Consider the following 20170-nt stretch of genomic DNA (forward strand, 5'->3'; position numbering starts at 1 on the left):
GCACAGTGCTAAGGCTCCTGGGCCTGGACACAGCAGCGGCTGCAATATCTCAACGGAGAATACGTTTATATATATGTGTGTGTGTGCGCGTATATATATATATATATATATATATATATATATATATATATATATATTTCTCCGCCGAAATCACTTTTAAACCCATTTCCACCTTTTTTTCCCTTCTCTTCCTCTTACTTTTTTTTCAAGTTTTTTTACGTTTTTCTCCTTTTCGCCTCTTTTCTGGGCGTATTATTCTTCTTTTTCTTCTTTTTTTTCGTCTAATGCATACCCCATCAGTGCAGCAATGCTTATTCAATACCGCCAGCAGATGGAGACACTGGGGGATAATTTTCTAAGGATTTATACTGATTTTTCCTGTCTGAATTTGTCGCACAGAAAGTTGCAGGCCAAATATGTGTGACATTTCTGCGACTTTAGCTTCTAGAGCATTTTTACAACATTATACATAGGTGCTGAATACATAAAAAGCGACTGTTCAGCGACAGACAAGTCGCATCGGCTGAAAGTAGGCCAGAATGTCAGTCCATGTTGGAGCAGGTTTAGATACAGTCTAAAGTATAGATCTCAAAGTCTGTGCACAGAATTTAGCAAGGGCCTCGCACCTTCTGATGCATCAGGTAGGTGCACAATAGCATAGCCTAACCCTCTGTACTTTGGTCTATATTGATGCGGGACATAGACAGCCAGCTGATGACCAATCCATTAGTGCAATGGATGGCTGGAAGCATTTGTCTTTGCCTTTGCAATACCACAGAAGCAATGCATGGTCAATGTACAGCAATGACACACCTGTGTGAACAGCCAGGAGACCCCCCCCCCCCCCATGTTATGTTACATAGTTACATAGTTAGTACGGTCGAAAAAAGACATATGTCCATCAAGTTCAACCAGGGAATTAAGGGGTAGGGGTGTGGCGCGATATTGGGGAAGGGATGAGATTTTATATTTCTTCATAAGCATTAATCTTATTTTGTCAATTAGGAACATTCAGCACCCACCCGCTATCAAGGCAGCTGCCTATCATGTCATGCCCTACCTGCACAGGTGTGCTGGCTACTCAAATGATCCAATTAAGGAGGCCATTTAGTCAGCAGCAGCAGAAGTCCTGTGCCTGGACGCTCCAACAGCGGCCAGACACAAGCAGAAGCAGAAGCAGCAGAAGTAGCAGCAGCACCACCTTTTGTTTTTTGGCTGCAGCAGCAGCAAGGCCCACAGGGCTGGCTAGCTGGCTAGCCAGCAAGCAGGTAGCAATGAAAGTAGGAATCTTTCTTTTTAACCCTGTAAGGGGGTGGTGCACTGTACCCGAAGATACTGCCATATCGGGTCAATGCATAGGGCGACGGAAGCAAGCTTCGAAATCGGCCCCCGTTCTCAAAAATCCATTTAATATATGGTCCCCAGATAGGGGACGTATCAGATATTAAACTGATAAGAACAGATACTACACTTGATCTTAGCCAAAAGGCCGAGAAGCGATAACCGTGAAAGGGGCGGGCCCAACAAGGTGCCCTTCATGGGCACTATCACTGCTTGCTGTCAGGGAGGCTGCCAGACAATTTTCCATGCACACTCTGGGCTGGGGGGCAGTCAACCACCAGTACACACAGCAGAACCTAAACCCATACCATTATTGCTAAGCAGCAAGACAGGGGCCCATTGCACTCCCACGGGGCCTTTTTAAATGCAATCCATAACCCGGATTTGCCAGGAACCCTTCTTACTCCTCCTACTTGCATGTGACACTGGGCTTAGGATCTGCATAGGAAACACACACACAAGCACACACCTACCTTTGTTGCCTGCAGATGCCTCCTTGGCTGTCCCCAAACGGTATCAAACCAACACCCACGGGAAGCTGTAAGCATAGAGGACATGCCTGCACCCCATTGGACTTACCTGTGTGGGTTAAACCCGGGTTATTTGACAACCTATGGCGGTGATGGTTCTGCTCAGGCAGAGCAGTGCTGATGCTCCTCATAAAGCTGTCGCTGCTGTGAAGGTTCTAGGTGACATCACAAATCCCTATGGTTACATACACAACAAAGCTGGGTTGTTGTTGTTTACACTCTGCAAGGCCTGTGGAAGTGAGTGACATCATAGCACTGTAGTTCTGAGGGTTCTAGATGGATGCAACAATCTCCTGTTGCTTCTATGAAGGCCATAATAGACGACATCACCAAACAGCTCCATAGTCACATACACAGCAAAGTAGAGATGTTGTTTACACCTAGTGATGTCAGTGGTATTGAGTGACATCACAGCACAGTGCTAAGGCTCCTGGGCCTGGACACAGCAGCGGCTGCAATATCTCAACGGAGAATACGTTTATATATATGTGTGTGTGTGCGCGTATATATATATATATATATATATATATATATATTTCTCCGCCGAAATCACTTTTAAACCCATTTCCACCTTTTTTTCCCTTCTCTTCCTCTTACTTTTTTTTCACTTTTTTTACGTTTTTCTCCTTTTCGCCTCTTTTCTGGGCGTATTATTCTTCTTTTTCTTCTTTTTTTTCGTCTAATGCATACCCCATCAGTGCAGCAATGCTTATTCAATACCGCCAGCAGATGGAGACACTGGGGGATAATTTTCTAAGGATTTATACTGATTTTTCCTGTCTGAATTTGTCGCACAGAAAGTTGCAGGCCAAATATGTGTGACATTTCTGCGACTTTAGCTTCTAGAGCATTTTTACAACATTATACATAGGTGCTGAATACATAAAAAGCGACTGTTCAGCGACAGACAAGTCGCATCGGCTGAAAGTAGGCCAGAATGTCAGTCCATGTTGGAGCAGGTTTAGATACAGTCTAAAGTATAGATCTCAAAGTCTGTGCACAGAATTTAGCAAGGGCCTCGCACCTTCTGATGCATCAGGTAGGTGCACAATAGCATAGCCTAACCCTCTGTACTTTGGTCTATATTGATGCGGGACATAGACAGCCAGCTGATGACCAATCCATTAGTGCAATGGATGGCTGGAAGCATTTGTCTTTGCCTTTGCAATACCACAGAAGCAATGCATGGTCAATGTACAGCAATGACACACCTGTGTGAACAGCCAGGAGACCCCCCCCCCCCCCCCATGTTATGTTACATAGTTACATAGTTAGTACGGTCGAAAAAAGACATATGTCCATCAAGTTCAACCAGGGAATTAAGGGGTAGGGGTGTGGCGCGATATTGGGGAAGGGATGAGATTTTATATTTCTTCATAAGCATTAATCTTATTTTGTCAATTAGGAACATTCAGCACCCACCCGCTATCAAGGCAGCTGCCTATCATGTCATGCCCTACCTGCACAGGTGTGCTGGCTACTCAAATGATCCAATTAAGGAGGCCATTTAGTCAGCAGCAGCAGAAGTCCTGTGCCTGGACGCTCCAACAGCGGCCAGACACAAGCAGAAGCAGAAGCAGCAGAAGCAGCAGCAGCACCACCTTTTGTTTTTTGGCTGCAGCAGCAGCAAGGCCCACAGGGCTGGCTAGCTGGCTAGCCAGCAAGCAGGTAGCAATGAAAGTAGGAATCTTTCTTTTTAACCCTGTAAGGGGGTGGTGCACTGTACCCGAAGATACTGCCATATCGGGTCAATGCATAGGGCGACGGAAGCAAGCTTCGAAATCGGCCCCCGTTCTCAAAAATCCATTTAATATATGGTCCCCAGATAGGGGACGTATCAGATATTAAACTGATAAGAACAGATACTACACTTGATCTTAGCCAAAAGGCCGAGAAGCGATAACCGTGAAAGGGGCGGGCCCAACAAGGTGCCCTTCATGGGCACTATCACTGCTTGCTGTCAGGGAGGCTGCCAGACAATTTTCCATGCACACTCTGGGCTGGGGGGCAGTCAACCACCAGTACACACAGCAGAACCTAAACCCATACCATTATTGCTAAGCAGCAAGACAGGGGCCCATTGCACTCCCACGGGGCCTTTTTAAATGCAATCCATAACCCGGATTTGCCAGGAACCCTTCTTACTCCTCCTACTTGCATGTGACACTGGGCTTAGGATCTGCATAGGAAACACACACACAAGCACACACCTACCTTTGTTGCCTGCAGATGCCTCCTTGGCTGTCCCCAAACGGTATCAAACCAACACCCACGGGAAGCTGTAAGCATAGAGGACATGCCTGCACCCCATTGGACTTACCTGTGTGGGTTAAACCCGGGTTATTTGACAACCTATGGCGGTGATGGTTCTGCTCAGGCAGAGCAGTGCTGATGCTCCTCATAAAGCTGTCGCTGCTGTGAAGGTTCTAGGTGACATCACAAATCCCTATGGTTACATACACAACAAAGCTGGGTTGTTGTTGTTTACACTCTGCAAGGCCTGTGGAAGTGAGTGACATCATAGCACTGTAGTTCTGAGGGTTCTAGATGGATGCAACAATCTCCTGTTGCTTCTATGAAGGCCATAATAGACGACATCACCAAACAGCTCCATAGTCACATACACAGCAAAGGAGAGATGTTGTTTACACCTAGTGATGTCAGTGGTATTGAGTGACATCACAGCACAGTGCTAAGGCTCCTGGGCCTGGACACAGCAGCGGCTGCAATATCTCAACGGAGAATACGTTTATATATATGTGTGTGTGTGTGCGCGTATATATATATATATATATATATATATATATATATATATATATTTCTCCGCCGAAATCACTTTTAAACCCATTTCCACCTTTTTTTCCCTTCTCTTCCTCTTACTTTTTTTTCACGTTTTTTTACGTTTTTCTCCTTTTCGCCTCTTTTCTGGGCGTATTATTCTTCTTTTTCTTCTTTTTTTTCGTCTAATGCATACCCCATCAGTGCAGCAATGCTTATTCAATACCGCCAGCAGATGGAGACACTGGGGGATAATTTTCTAAGGATTTATACTGATTTTTCCTGTCTGAATTTGTCGCACAGAAAGTTGCAGGCCAAATATGTGTGACATTTCTGCGACTTTAGCTTCTAGAGCATTTTTACAACATTATACATAGGTGCTGAATACATAAAAAGCGACTGTTCAGCGACAGACAAGTCGCATCGGCTGAAAGTAGGCCAGAATGTCAGTCCATGTTGGAGCAGGTTTAGATACAGTCTAAAGTATAGATCTCAAAGTCTGTGCACAGAATTTAGCAAGGGCCTCGCACCTTCTGATGCATCAGGTAGGTGCACAATAGCATAGCCTAACCCTCTGTACTTTGGTCTATATTGATGCGGGACATAGACAGCCAGCTGATGACCAATCCATTAGTGCAATGGATGGCTGGAAGCATTTGTCTTTGCCTTTGCAATACCACAGAAGCAATGCATGGTCAATGTACAGCAATGACACACCTGTGTGAACAGCCAGGAGACCCCCCCCCCCCATGTTATGTTACATAGTTACATAGTTAGTACGGTCGAAAAAAGACATATGTCCATCAAGTTCAACCAGGGAATTAAGGGGTAGGGGTGTGGCGCGATATTGGGGAAGGGATGAGATTTTATATTTCTTCATAAGCATTAATCTTATTTTGTCAATTAGGAACATTCAGCACCCACCCGCTATCAAGGCAGCTGCCTATCATGTCATGCCCTACCTGCACAGGTGTGCTGGCTACTCAAATGATCCAATTAAGGAGGCCATTTAGTCAGCAGCAGCAGAAGTCCTGTGCCTGGACGCTCCAACAGCGGCCAGACACAAGCAGAAGCAGAAGCAGCAGCAGCACCACCTTTTGTTTTTTGGCTGCAGCAGCAGCAAGGCCCACAGGGCTGGCTAGCTGGCTAGCCAGCAAGCAGGTAGCAATGAAAGTAGGAATCTTTCTTTTTAACCCTGTAAGGGGGTGGTGCACTGTACCCGAAGATACTGCCATATCGGGTCAATGCATAGGGCGACGGAAGCAAGCTTCGAAATCGGCCCCCGTTCTCAAAAATCCATTTAATATATGGTCCCCAGATAGGGGACGTATCAGATATTAAACTGATAAGAACAGATACTACACTTGATCTTAGCCAAAAGGCCGAGAAGCGATAACCGTGAAAGGGGCGGGCCCAACAAGGTGCCCTTCATGGGCACTATCACTGCTTGCTGTCAGGGAGGCTGCCAGACAATTTTCCATGCACACTCTGGGCTGGGGGGCAGTCAACCACCAGTACACACAGCAGAACCTAAACCCATACCATTATTGCTAAGCAGCAAGACAGGGGCCCATTGCACTCCCACGGGGCCTTTTTAAATGCAATCCATAACCCGGATTTGCCAGGAACCCTTCTTACTCCTCCTACTTGCATGTGACACTGGGCTTAGGATCTGCATAGGAAACACACACACAAGCACACACCTACCTTTGTTGCCTGCAGATGCCTCCTTGGCTGTCCCCAAACGGTATCAAACCAACACCCACGGGAAGCTGTAAGCATAGAGGACATGCCTGCACCCCATTGGACTTACCTGTGTGGGTTAAACCCGGGTTATTTGACAACCTATGGCGGTGATGGTTCTGCTCAGGCAGAGCAGTGCTGATGCTCCTCATAAAGCTGTCGCTGCTGTGAAGGTTCTAGGTGACATCACAAATCCCTATGGTTACATACACAACAAAGCTGGGTTGTTGTTGTTTACACTCTGCAAGGCCTGTGGAAGTGAGTGACATCATAGCACTGTAGTTCTGAGGGTTCTAGATGGATGCAACAATCTCCTGTTGCTTCTATGAAGGCCATAATAGACGACATCACCAAACAGCTCCATAGTCACATACACAGCAAAGGAGAGATGTTGTTTACACCTAGTGATGTCAGTGGTATTGAGTGACATCACAGCACAGTGCTAAGGCTCCTGGGCCTGGACACAGCAGCGGCTGCAATATCTCAACGGAGAATACGTTTATATATATATGTGTGTGTGTGCGCGTATATATATATATATATATATATATATATATATATATATATATTTCTCCGCCGAAATCACTTTTAAACCCATTTCCACCTTTTTTTCCCTTCTCTTCCTCTTACTTTTTTTTCACGTTTTTTTACGTTTTTCTCCTTTTCACCTCTTTTCTGGGCGTATTATTCTTCTTTTTCTTCTTTTTTTTCGTCTAATGCATACCCCATCAGTGCAGCAATGCTTATTCAATACCGCCAGCAGATGGAGACACTGGGGGATAATTTTCTAAGGATTTATACTGATTTTTCCTGTCTGAATTTGTCGCACAGAAAGTTGCAGGCCAAATATGTGTGACATTTCTGCGACTTTAGCTTCTAGAGCATTTTTACAACATTATACATAGGTGCTGAATACATAAAAAGCGACTGTTCAGCGACAGACAAGTCGCATCGGCTGAAAGTAGGCCAGAATGTCAGTCCATGTTGGAGCAGGTTTAGATACAGTCTAAAGTATAGATCTCAAAGTCTGTGCACAGAATTTAGCAAGGGCCTCGCACCTTCTGATGCATCAGGTAGGTGCACAATAGCATAGCCTAACCCTCTGTACTTTGGTCTATATTGATGCGGGACATAGACAGACAGCTGATGACCAATCCATTAGTGCAATGGATGGCTGGAAGCATTTGCCTTTGCAATACCACAGAAGCAATGCATGGTCAATGTACAGCAATGACACACCTGTGTGAACAGCCAGGAGACCCCCCCCATGTTATGTTACATAGTTACATAGTTAGTACGGTCGAAAAAAGACATATGTCCATCAAGTTCAACCAGGGAATTAAGGGGTAGGGGTGTGGCGCGATATTAGGGAAGGGATGAGATTTTATATTTCTTCATAAGCATTAATCTTATTTTGTCAATTAGGAACATTCAGCACCCACCCGCTATCAAGGCAGCTGCCTATCATGTCATGCCCTACCTGCACAGGTGTGCTGGCTACTCAAATGATCCAATTAAGGAGGCCATTTAGTCAGCAGCAGCAGAAGTCCTGTGCCTGGACGCTCCAACAGCGGCCAGACACAAGCAGAAGCAGAAGCAGCAGAAGCAGCAGCAGCACCACCTTTTGTTTTTTGGCTGCAGCAGCAGCAAGGCCCACAGGGCTGGCTAGCTGGCTAGCCAGCAAGCAGGTAGCAATGAAAGTAGGAATCTTTCTTTTTAACCCTGTAAGGGGGTGGTGCACTGTACCCGAAGATACTGCCATATCGGGTCAATGCATAGGGCGACGGAAGCAAGCTTCGAAAACGGCCCCCGTTCTCAAAAATCCATTTAATATATGGTCCCCAGATAGGGGACGTATCAGATATTAAACTGATAAGAACAGATACTACACTTGATCTTAGCCAAAAGGCCGAGAAGCGATAACCGTGAAAGGGGCGGGCCCAACAAGGTGCCCTTCATGGGCACTATCACTGCTTGCTGTCAGGGAGGCTGCCAGACAATTTTCCATGCACACTCTGGGCTGGGGGGCAGTCAACCACCAGTACACACAGCAGAACCTAAACCCATACCATTATTGCTAAGCAGCAAGACAGGGGCCCATTGCACTCCCACGGGGCCTTTTTAAATGCAATCCATAACCCGGATTTGCCAGGAACCCTTCTTACTCCTCCTACTTGCATGTGACACTGGGCTTAGGATCTGCATAGGAAACACACACACAAGCACACACCTACCTTTGTTGCCTGCAGATGCCTCCTTGGCTGTCCCCAAACGGTATCAAACCAACACCCACGGGAAGCTGTAAGCATAGAGGACATGCCTGCACCCCATTGGACTTACCTGTGTGGGTTAAACCCGGGTTATTTGACAACCTATGGCGGTGATGGTTCTGCTCAGGCAGAGCAGTGCTGATGCTCCTCATAAAGCTGTCGCTGCTGTGAAGGTTCTAGGTGACATCACAAATCCCTATGGTTACATACACAACAAAGCTGGGTTGTTGTTGTTTACACTCTGCAAGGCCTGTGGAAGTGAGTGACATCATAGCACTGTAGTTCTGAGGGTTCTAGATGGATGCAACAATCTCCTGTTGCTTCTATGAAGGCCATAATAGACGACATCACCAAACAGCTCCATAGTCACATACACAGCAAAGGAGAGATGTTGTTTACACCTAGTGATGTCAGTGGTATTGAGTGACATCACAGCACAGTGCTAAGGCTCCTGGGCCTGGACACAGCAGCGGCTGCAATATCTCAACGGAGAATACGTTTATATATATGTGTGTGTGTGTGCGCGTATATATATATATATATATATATATATATATATATATATATATTTCTCCGCCGAAATCACTTTTAAACCCATTTCCACCTTTTTTTCCCTTCTCTTCCTCTTACTTTTTTTTCACGTTTTTTTACGTTTTTCTCCTTTTCGCCTCTTTTCTGGGCGTATTATTCTTCTTTTTCTTCTTTTTTTTCGTCTAATGCATACCCCATCAGTGCAGCAATGCTTATTCAATACCGCCAGCAGATGGAGACACTGGGGGATAATTTTCTAAGGATTTATACTGATTTTTCCTGTCTGAATTTGTCGCACAGAAAGTTGCAGGCCAAATATGTGTGACATTTCTGCGACTTTAGCTTCTAGAGCATTTTTACAACATTATACATAGGTGCTGAATACATAAAAAGCGACTGTTCAGCGACAGACAAGTCGCATCGGCTGAAAGTAGGCCAGAATGTCAGTCCATGTTGGAGCAGGTTTAGATACAGTCTAAAGTATAGATCTCAAAGTCTGTGCACAGAATTTAGCAAGGGCCTCGCACCTTCTGATGCATCAGGTAGGTGCACAATAGCATAGCCTAACCCTCTGTACTTTGGTCTATATTGATGCGGGACATAGACAGCCAGCTGATGACCAATCCATTAGTGCAATGGATGGCTGGAAGCATTTGTCTTTGCCTTTGCAATACCACAGAAGCAATGCATGGTCAATGTACAGCAATGACACACCTGTGTGAACAGCCAGGAGACCCCCCCCCCCCATGTTATGTTACATAGTTACATAGTTAGTACGGTCGAAAAAAGACATATGTCCATCAAGTTCAACCAGGGAATTAAGGGGTAGGGGTGTGGCGCGATATTGGGGAAGGGATGAGATTTTATATTTCTTCATAAGCATTAATCTTATTTTGTCAATTAGGAACATTCAGCACCCACCCGCTATCAAGGCAGCTGCCTATCATGTCATGCCCTACCTGCACAGGTGTGCTGGCTACTCAAATGATCCAATTAAGGAGGCCATTTAGTCAGCAGCAGCAGAAGTCCTGTGCCTGGACGCTCCAACAGCGGCCAGACACAAGCAGAAGCAGAAGCAGCAGAAGCAGCAGCAGCACCACCTTTTGTTTTTTGGCTGCAGCAGCAGCAAGGCCCACAGGGCTGGCTAGCTGGCTAGCCAGCAAGCAGGTAGCAATGAAAGTAGGAATCTTTCTTTTTAACCCTGTAAGGGGGTGGTGCACTGTACCCGAAGATACTGCCATATCGGGTCAATGCATAGGGCGACGGAAGCAAGCTTCGAAATCGGCCCCCGTTCTCAAAAATCCATTTAATATATGGTCCCCAGATAGGGGACGTATCAGATATTAAACTGATAAGAACAGATACTACACTTGATCTTAGCCAAAAGGCCGAGAAGCGATAACCGTGAAAGGGGCGGGCCCAACAAGGTGCCCTTCATGGGCACTATCACTGCTTGCTGTCAGGGAGGCTGCCAGACAATTTTCCATGCACACTCTGGGCTGGGGGGCAGTCAACCACCAGTACACACAGCAGAACCTAAACCCATACCATTATTGCTAAGCAGCAAGACAGGGGCCCATTGCACTCCCACGGGGCCTTTTTAAATGCAATCCATAACCCGGATTTGCCAGGAACCCTTCTTACTCCTCCTACTTGCATGTGACACTGGGCTTAGGATCTGCATAGGAAACACACACACAAGCACACACCTACCTTTGTTGCCTGCAGATGCCTCCTTGGCTGTCCCCAAACGGTATCAAACCAACACCCACGGGAAGCTGTAAGCATAGAGGACATGCCTGCACCCCATTGGACTTACCTGTGTGGGTTAAACCCGGGTTATTTGACAACCTATGGCGGTGATGGTTCTGCTCAGGCAGAGCAGTGCTGATGCTCCTCATAAAGCTGTCGCTGCTGTGAAGGTTCTAGGTGACATCACAAATCCCTATGGTTACATACACAACAAAGCTGGGTTGTTGTTGTTTACACTCTGCAAGGCCTGTGGAAGTGAGTGACATCATAGCACTGTAGTTCTGAGGGTTCTAGATGGATGCAACAATCTCCTGTTGCTTCTATGAAGGCCATAATAGACGACATCACCAAACAGCTCCATAGTCACATACACAGCAAAGGAGAGATGTTGTTTACACCTAGTGATGTCAGTGGTATTGAGTGACATCACAGCACAGTGCTAAGGCTCCTGGGCCTGGACACAGCAGCGGCTGCAATATCTCAACGGAGAATACGTTTATATATATGTGTGTGTGTGTGCGCGTATATATATATATATATATATATATATATATATATTTCTCCGCCGAAATCACTTTTAAACCCATTTCCACCTTTTTTTCCCTTCTCTTCCTCTTACTTTTTTTTCACGTTTTTTTACGTTTTTCTCCTTTTCGCCTCTTTTCTGGGCGTATTATTCTTCTTTTTCTTCTTTTTTTTCGTCTAATGCATACCCCATCAGTGCAGCAATGCTTATTCAATACCGCCAGCAGATGGAGACACTGGGGGATAATTTTCTAAGGATTTATACTGATTTTTCCTGTCTGAATTTGTCGCACAGAAAGTTGCAGGCCAAATATGTGTGACATTTCTGCGACTTTAGCTTCTAGAGCATTTTTACAACATTATACATAGGTGCTGAATACATAAAAAGCGACTGTTCAGCGACAGACAAGTCGCATCGGCTGAAAGTAGGCCAGAATGTCAGTCCATGTTGGAGCAGGTTTAGATACAGTCTAAAGTATAGATCTCAAAGTCTGTGCACAGAATTTAGCAAGGGCCTCGCACCTTCTGATGCATCAGGTAGGTGCACAATAGCATAGCCTAACCCTCTGTACTTTGGTCTATATTGATGCGGGACATAGACAGCCAGCTGATGACCAATCCATTAGTGCAATGGATGGCTGGAAGCATTTGTCTTTGCCTTTGCAATACCACAGAAGCAATGCATGGTCAATGTACAGCAATGACACACCTGTGTGAACAGCCAGGAGACCCCCCCCCCCCCCATGTTATGTTACATAGTTACATAGTTAGTACGGTCGAAAAAAGACATATGTCCATCAAGTTCAACCAGGGAATTAAGGGGTAGGGGTGTGGCGCGATATTGGGGAAGGGATGAGATTTTATATTTCTTCATAAGCATTAATCTTATTTTGTCAATTAGGAACATTCAGCACCCACCCGCTATCAAGGCAGCTGCCTATCATGTCATGCCCTACCTGCACAGGTGTGCTGGCTACTCAAATGATCCAATTAAGGAGGCCATTTAGTCAGCAGCAGCAGAAGTCCTGTGCCTGGACGCTCCAACAGCGGCCAGACACAAGCAGAAGCAGAAGCAGCAGAAGCAGCAGCAGCACCACCTTTTGTTTTTTGGCTGCAGCAGCAGCAAGGCCCACAGGGCTGGCTAGCTGGCTAGCCAGCAAGCAGGTAGCAATGAAAGTAGGAATCTTTCTTTTTAACCCTGTAAGGGGGTGGTGCACTGTACCCGAAGATACTGCCATATCGGGTCAATGCATAGGGCGACGGAAGCAAGCTTCGAAATCGGCCCACGTTCTCAAAAATCCATTTAATATATGGTCCCCAGATAGGGGACGTATCAGATATTAAACTGATAAGAACAGATACTACACTTGATCTTAGCCAAAAGGCCGAGAAGCGATAACCGTGAAAGGGGCGGGCCCAACAAGGTGCCCTTCATGGGCACTATCACTGCTTGCTGTCAGGGAGGCTGCCAGACAATTTTCCATGCACACTCTGGGCTGGGGGGCAGTCAACCACCAGTACACACAGCAGAACCTAAACCCATACCATTATTGCTAAGCAGCAAGACAGGGGCCCATTGCACTCCCACGGGGCCTTTTTAAATGCAATCCATAACCCGGATTTGCCAGGAACCCTTCTTACTCCTCCTACTTGCATGTGACACTGGGCTTAGGATCTGCATAGGAAACACACACACAAGCACACACCTACCTTTGTTGCCTGCAGATGCCTCCTTGGCTGTCCCCAAACGGTATCAAACCAACACCCACGGGAAGCTGTAAGCATAGAGGACATGCCTGCACCCCATTGGACTTACCTGTGTGGGTTAAACCCGGGTTATTTGACAACCTATGGCGGTGATGGTTCTGCTCAGGCAGAGCAGTGCTGATGCTCCTCATAAAGCTGTCGCTGCTGTGAAGGTTCTAGGTGACATCACAAATCCCTATGGTTACATACACAACAAAGCTGGGTTGTTGTTGTTTACACTCTGCAAGGCCTGTGGAAGTGAGTGACATCATAGCACTGTAGTTCTGAGGGTTCTAGATGGATGCAACAATCTCCTGTTGCTTCTATGAAGGCCATAATAGACGACATCACCAAACAGCTCCATAGTCACATACACAGCAAAGTAGAGATGTTGTTTACACCTAGTGATGTCAGTGGTATTGAGTGACATCACAGCACAGTGCTAAGGCTCCTGGGCCTGGACACAGCAGCGGCTGCAATATCTCAACGGAGAATACGTTTATATATATGTGTGTGTGTGCGCGTATATATATATATATATATATATATATATATATATATATATATTTCTCCGCCGAAATCACTTTTAAGCCCATTTCCACCTTTTTTTCCCTTCTCTTCCTCTTACTTTTTTTTTCACGTTTTTTTACGTTTTTCTCCTTTTCGCCTCTTTTCTGGGCGTATTATTCTTCTTTTTCTTCTTTTTTTTCGTCTAATGCATACCCCATCAGTGCAGCAATGCTTATTCAATACCGCCAGCAGATGGAGACACTGGGGGATAATTTTCTAAGGATTTATACTGATTTTTCCTGTCTGAATTTGTCGCACAGAAAGTTGCAGGCCAAATATGTGTGACATTTCTGCGACTTTAGCTTCTAGAGCATTTTTACAACATTATACATAGGTGCTGAATACATAAAAAGCGACTGTTCAGCGACAGACAAGTCGCATCGGCTGAAAGTAGGCCAGAATGTCAGTCCATGTTGGAGCAGGTTTAGATACAGTCTAAAGTATAGATCTCAAAGTCTGTGCACAGAATTTAGCAAGGGCCTCGCACCTTCTGATGCATCAGGTAGGTGCACAATAGCATAGCCTAACCCTCTGTACTTTGGTCTATATTGATGCGGGACATAGACAGCCAGCTGATGACCAATCCATTAGTGCAATGGATGGCTGGAAGCATTTGTCTTTGCCTTTGCAACACCACAGAAGCAATGCATGGTCAATGTACAGCAATGACACACCTGTGTGAACAGCCAGGAGACCCCCCCCCCCCATGTTATGTTACATAGTTACATAGTTAGTACGGTCGAAAAAAGACATATGTCCATCAAGTTCAACCAGGGAATTAAGGGGTAGGGGTGTGGCGCGATATTGGGGAAGGGATGAGATTTTATATTTCTTCATAAGCATTAATCTTATTTTGTCAATTAGGAACATTCAGCACCCACCCGCTATCAAGGCAGCTGCCTATCATGTCATGCCCTACCTGCACAGGTGTGCTGGCTACTCAAATGATCCAATTAAGGAGGCCATTTAGTCAGCAGCAGCAGAAGTCCTGTGCCTGGACGCTCCAACAGCGGCCAGACACAAGCAGAAGCAGCAGCAGCACCACCTTTTGTTTTTTGGCTGCAGCAGCAGCAAGGCCCACAGGGCTGGCTAGCTGGCTAGCCAGCAAGCAGGTAGCAATGAAAGTAGGAATCTTTCTTTTTAACCCTGTAAGGGGGTGGTGCACTGTACCCGAAGATACTGCCATATCGGGTCAATGCATAGGGCGACGGAAGCAAGCTTCAAAATCGGCCCCCGTTCTCAAAAATCCATTTAATATATGGTCCCCAGATAGGGGACGTATCAGATATTAAACTGATAAGAACAGATACTACACTTGATCTTAGCCAAAAGGCCGAGAAGCGATAACCGTGAAAGGGGCGGGCCCAACAAGGTGCCCTTCATGGGCACTATCACTGCTTGCTGTCAGGGAGGCTGCCAGACAATTTTCCATGCACACTCTGGGCTGGGGGGCAGTCAACCACCAGTACACACAGCAGAACCTAAACCCATACCATTATTGCTAAGCAGCAAGACAGGGGCCCATTGCACTCCCACGGGGCCTTTTTAAATGCAATCCATAACCCGGATTTGCCAGGAACCCTTCTTACTCCTCCTACTTGCATGTGACACTGGGCTTAGGATCTGCATAGGAAACACACACACAAGCACACACCTACCTTTGTTGCCTGCAGATGCCTCCTTGGCTGTCCCCAAACGGTATCAAACCAACACCCACGGGAAGCTGTAAGCATAGAGGACATGCCTGCACCCCATTGGACTTACCTGTGTGGGTTAAACCCGGGTTATTTGACAACCTATGGCGGTGATGGTTCTGCTCAGGCAGAGCAGTGCTGATGCTCCTCATAAAGCTGTCGCTGCTGTGAAGGTTCTAGGTGACATCACAAATCCCTATGGTTACATACACAACAAAGCTGGGTTGTTGTTGTTTACACTCTGCAAGGCCTGTGGAAGTGAGTGACATCATAGCACTGTAGTTCTGAGGGTTCTAGATGGATGCAACAATCTCCTGTTGCTTCTATGAAGGCCATAATAGACGACATCACCAAACAGCTCCATAGTCACATACACAGCAAAGGAGAGATGTTGTTTACACCTAGTGATGTCAGTGGTATTGAGTGACATCACAGCACAGTGCTAAGGCTCCTGGGCCTGGACACAGCAGCGGCTGCAATATCTCAACGGAGAATATGTTTATATATATGTGTGTGTGTGTGCGCGTATATATATATATATATATATATATATATATATATATATATATATATATATTTCTCCGCCGAAATCACTTTTAAACCCATTTCCACCTTTTTTTCCCTTCTCTTCCTCTTACTTTTTTTTCAAGTTTTTTTACGTTTTTCTCCTTTTCGCCTCTTTTCTGGGCGTATTATTCTTCTTTTTCTTCTTTTTTTTCGTCTAATGCATACCCCATCAGTGCAGCAATGCTTATTCAATACCGCCAGCAGATGGAGACACTGGGGGATAATTTTCTAAGGATTTATACTGATTTTTCCTGTCTGAATTTGTCGCACAGAAAGTTGCAGGCCAAATATGTGTGACATTTCTGCGACTTTAGCTTCTAGAGCATTTTTACAACATTATACATAGGTGCTGAATACATAAAAAGCGACTGTTCAGCGACAGACAAGTCGCATCGGCTGAAAGTAGGCCAGAATGTCAGTCCATGTTGGAGCAGGTTTAGATACAGTCTAAAGTATAGATCTCAAAGTCTGTGCACAGAATTTAGCAAGGGCCTCGCACCTTCTGATGCATCAGGTAGGTGCACAATAGCATAGCCTAACCCTCTGTACTTTGGTCTATATTGATGCGGGACATAGACAGCCAGCTGATGACCAATCCATTAGTGCAATGGATGGCTGGAAGCATTTGTCTTTGCCTTTGCAATACCACAGAAGCAATGCATGGTCAATGTACAGCAATGACACACCTGTGTGAACAGCCAGGAGACCCCCCCCCCCCCCCATGTTATGTTACATAGTTACATAGTTAGTACGGTCGAAAAAAGACATATGTCCATCAAGTTCAACCAGGGAATTAAGGGGTAGGGGTGTGGCGCGATATTGGGGAAGGGATGAGATTTTATATTTCTTCATAAGCATTAATCTTATTTTGTCAATTAGGAACATTCAGCACCCACCCGCTATCAAGGCAGCTGCCTATCATGTCATGCCCTACCTGCACAGGTGTGCTGGCTACTCAAATGATCCAATTAAGGAGGCCATTTAGTCAGCAGCAGCAGAAGTCCTGTGCCTGGACGCTCCAACAGCGGCCAGACACAAGCAGAAGCAGAAGCAGCAGAAGCAGCAGCAGCACCACCTTTTGTTTTTTGGCTGCAGCAGCAGCAAGGCCCACAGGGCTGGCTAGCTGGCTAGCCAGCAAGCAGGTAGCAATGAAAGTAGGAATCTTTCTTTTTAACCCTGTAAGGGGGTGGTGCACTGTACCCGAAGATACTGCCATATCGGGTCAATGCATAGGGCGACGGAAGCAAGCTTCGAAATCGGCCCCCGTTCTCAAAAATCCATTTAATATATGGTCCCCAGATAGGGGACGTATCAGATATTAAACTGATAAGAACAGATACTACACTTGATCTTAGCCAAAAGGCCGAGAAGCGATAACCGTGAAAGGGGCGGGCCCAACAAGGTGCCCTTCATGGGCACTATCACTGCTTGCTGTCAGGGAGGCTGCCAGACAATTTTCCATGCACACTCTGGGCTGGGGGGCAGTCAACCACCAGTACACACAGCAGAACCTAAACCCATACCATTATTGCTAAGCAGCAAGACAGGGGCCCATTGCACTCCCACGGGGCCTTTTTAAATGCAATCCATAACCCGGATTTGCCAGGAACCCTTCTTACTCCTCCTACTTGCATGTGACACTGGGCTTAGGATCTGCATAGGAAACACACACACAAGCACACACCTACATTTGTTGCCTGCAGATGCCTCCTTGGCTGTCCCCAAACGGTATCAAACCAACACCCACGGGAAGCTGTAAGCATAGAGGACATGCCTGCACCCCATTGGACTTACCTGTGTGGGTTAAACCCGGGTTATTTGACAACCTATGGCGGTGATGGTTCTGCTCAGGCAGAGCAGTGCTGATGCTCCTCATAAAGCTGTCGCTGCTGTGAAGGTTCTAGGTGACATCACAAATCCCTATGGTTACATACACAACAAAGCTGGGTTGTTGTTGTTTACACTCTGCAAGGCCTGTGGAAGTGAGTGACATCATAGCACTGTAGTTCTGAGGGTTCTAGATGGATGCAACAATCTCCTGTTGCTTCTATGAAGGCCATAATAGACGACATCACCAAACAGCTCCATAGTCACATACACAGCAAAGTAGAGATGTTGTTTACACCTAGTGATGTCAGTGGTATTGAGTGACATCACAGCACAGTGCTAAGGCTCCTGGGCCTGGACACAGCAGCGGCTGCAATATCTCAACGGAGAATACGTTTATATATATGTGTGTGTGTGCGCGTATATATATATATATATATATATATATATATATATATTTCTCCGCCGAAATCACTTTTAAGCCCATTTCCACCTTTTTTTCCCTTCTCTTCCTCTTACTTTTTTTTTTCACGTTTTTTTAAGTTTTTCTCCTTTTCGCCTCTTTTCTGGGCGTATTATTCTTCTTTTTCTTCTTTTTTTTCGTCTAATGCATACCCCATCAGTGCAGCAATGCTTATTCATTACCGCCAGCAGATGGAGACACTGGGGGATAATTTTCTAAGGATTTATACTGATTTTTCCTGTCTGAATTTGTCGCACAGAAAGTTGCAGGCCAAATATGTGTGACATTTCTGCGACTTTAGCTTCTAGAGCATTTTTACAACATTATACATAGGTGCTGAATACATAAAAAGCGACTGTTCAGCGACAGACAAGTCGCATCGGCTGAAAGTAGGCCAGAATGTCAGTCCATGTTGGAGCAGGTTTAGATACAGTCTAAAGTATAGATCTCAAAGTCTGTGCACAGAATTTAGCAAGGGCCTCGCACCTTCTGATGCATCAGGTAGGTGCACAATAGCATAGCCTAACCCTCTGTACTTTGGTCTATATTGATGCGGGACATAGACAGCCAGCTGATGACCAATCCATTAGTGCAATGGATGGCTGGAAGCATTTGTCTTTGCCTTTGCAATACCACAGAAGCAATGCATGGTCAATGTACAGCAATGACACACCTGTGTGAACAGCCAGGAGACCCCCCCCCCCCCATGTTATGTTACATAGTTACATAGTTAGTACGGTCGAAAAAAGACATATGTCCATCAAGTTCAACCAGGGAATTAAGGGGTAGGGGTGTGGCGCGATATTGGGGAAGGGATGAGATTTTATATTTCTTCATAAGCATTAATCTTATTTTGTCAATTAGGAACATTCAGCACCCACCCGCTATCAAGGCAGCTGCCTATCATGTCATGCCCTACCTGCACAGGTGTGCTGGCTACTCAAATGATCCAATTAAGGAGGCCATTTAGTCAGCAGCAGCAGAAGTCCTGTGCCTGGACGCTCCAACAGCGGCCAGACACAAGCAGAAGCAGAAGCAGCAGAAGCAGCAGCAGCACCACCTTTTGTTTTTTGGCTGCAGCAGCAGCAAGGCCCACAGGGCTGGCTAGCTGGCTAGCCAGCAAGCAGGTAGCAATGAAAGTAGGAATCTTTCTTTTTAACCCTGTAAGGGGGTGGTGCACTGTACCCGAAGATACTGCCATATCGGGTCAATGCATAGGGCGACGGAAGCAAGCTTCGAAATCGGCCCCCGTTCTCAAAAATCCATTTAATATATGGTCCCCAGATAGGGGACGTATCAGATATTAAACTGATAAGAACAGATACTACACTTGATCTTTGCCAAAAGGCCGAGAAGCGATAACCGTGAAAGGGGTGGGCCCAACAAGGTGCCCTTCATGGGCACTATCACTGCTTGCTGTCAGGGAGGCTGCCAGACAATTTTCCATGCACACTCTGGGCTGGGGGGCAGTCAACCACCAGTACACACAGCAGAACCTAAACCCATACCATTATTGCTAAGCAGCAAGACAGGGGCCCATTGCACTCCCACGGGGCCTTTTTAAATGCAATCCATAACCCGGATTTGCCAGGAACCCTTCTTACTACTCCTACTTGCATGTGACACTGGGCTTAGGATCTGCATAGGAAACACACACACAAGCACACACCTACCTTTGTTGCCTGCAGATGCCTCCTTGGCTGTCCCCAAACGGTATCAAACCAACACCCACAGGAAGCTGTAAGCATAGAGGACATGCCTGCACCCCATTGGACTTACCTGTGTGGGTTAAACCCGGGTTATTTGACAACCTATGGCGGTGATGGTTCTGCT

The 20170-nt window shown here is 46.0% G+C and overlaps 9 non-coding genes across 9 annotated transcripts; all 9 read right to left on the reverse strand.

Moving 5' to 3' along the window:
- Window positions 1–1310: 1310 nt before the first annotated feature.
- Window positions 1311–1501, reverse strand: LOC130346942 (U2 spliceosomal RNA). Its single transcript, XR_008884973.1, has one exon. It is a non-coding gene; the product is annotated as a U2 spliceosomal RNA (small nuclear RNA).
- Window positions 1502–3581: 2080 nt separating this feature from the next.
- On the reverse strand, window positions 3582–3772 carry LOC130346943 (U2 spliceosomal RNA). The gene has a single exon (XR_008884974.1). It is a non-coding gene; the product is annotated as a U2 spliceosomal RNA (small nuclear RNA).
- Window positions 3773–5852: 2080 nt separating this feature from the next.
- Window positions 5853–6043, reverse strand: LOC130346945 (U2 spliceosomal RNA). Its single transcript, XR_008884976.1, has one exon. It is a non-coding gene; the product is annotated as a U2 spliceosomal RNA (small nuclear RNA).
- A 2079-nt stretch (window positions 6044–8122) lies between these two features.
- LOC130346896 (U2 spliceosomal RNA) lies at window positions 8123–8313 on the reverse strand. Its single transcript, XR_008884939.1, has one exon. It is a non-coding gene; the product is annotated as a U2 spliceosomal RNA (small nuclear RNA).
- Window positions 8314–10402: 2089 nt separating this feature from the next.
- Window positions 10403–10593, reverse strand: LOC130346946 (U2 spliceosomal RNA). Its single transcript, XR_008884978.1, has one exon. It is a non-coding gene; the product is annotated as a U2 spliceosomal RNA (small nuclear RNA).
- A 2083-nt stretch (window positions 10594–12676) lies between these two features.
- On the reverse strand, window positions 12677–12867 carry LOC130346950 (U2 spliceosomal RNA). Its single transcript, XR_008884982.1, has one exon. It is a non-coding gene; the product is annotated as a U2 spliceosomal RNA (small nuclear RNA).
- A 2073-nt stretch (window positions 12868–14940) lies between these two features.
- On the reverse strand, window positions 14941–15131 carry LOC130346920 (U2 spliceosomal RNA). The gene has a single exon (XR_008884953.1). It is a non-coding gene; the product is annotated as a U2 spliceosomal RNA (small nuclear RNA).
- Window positions 15132–17231: 2100 nt separating this feature from the next.
- LOC130346947 (U2 spliceosomal RNA) lies at window positions 17232–17422 on the reverse strand. The gene has a single exon (XR_008884979.1). It is a non-coding gene; the product is annotated as a U2 spliceosomal RNA (small nuclear RNA).
- Window positions 17423–19506: 2084 nt separating this feature from the next.
- Window positions 19507–19697, reverse strand: LOC130346951 (U2 spliceosomal RNA). The gene has a single exon (XR_008884983.1). It is a non-coding gene; the product is annotated as a U2 spliceosomal RNA (small nuclear RNA).
- Window positions 19698–20170: the final 473 nt, after the last annotated feature.

Source organism: Hyla sarda, unplaced genomic scaffold, assembly GCF_029499605.1.
Source record: "Hyla sarda isolate aHylSar1 unplaced genomic scaffold, aHylSar1.hap1 scaffold_804, whole genome shotgun sequence".
Lineage (NCBI taxonomy): Eukaryota > Metazoa > Chordata > Amphibia > Anura > Hylidae > Hyla > Hyla sarda.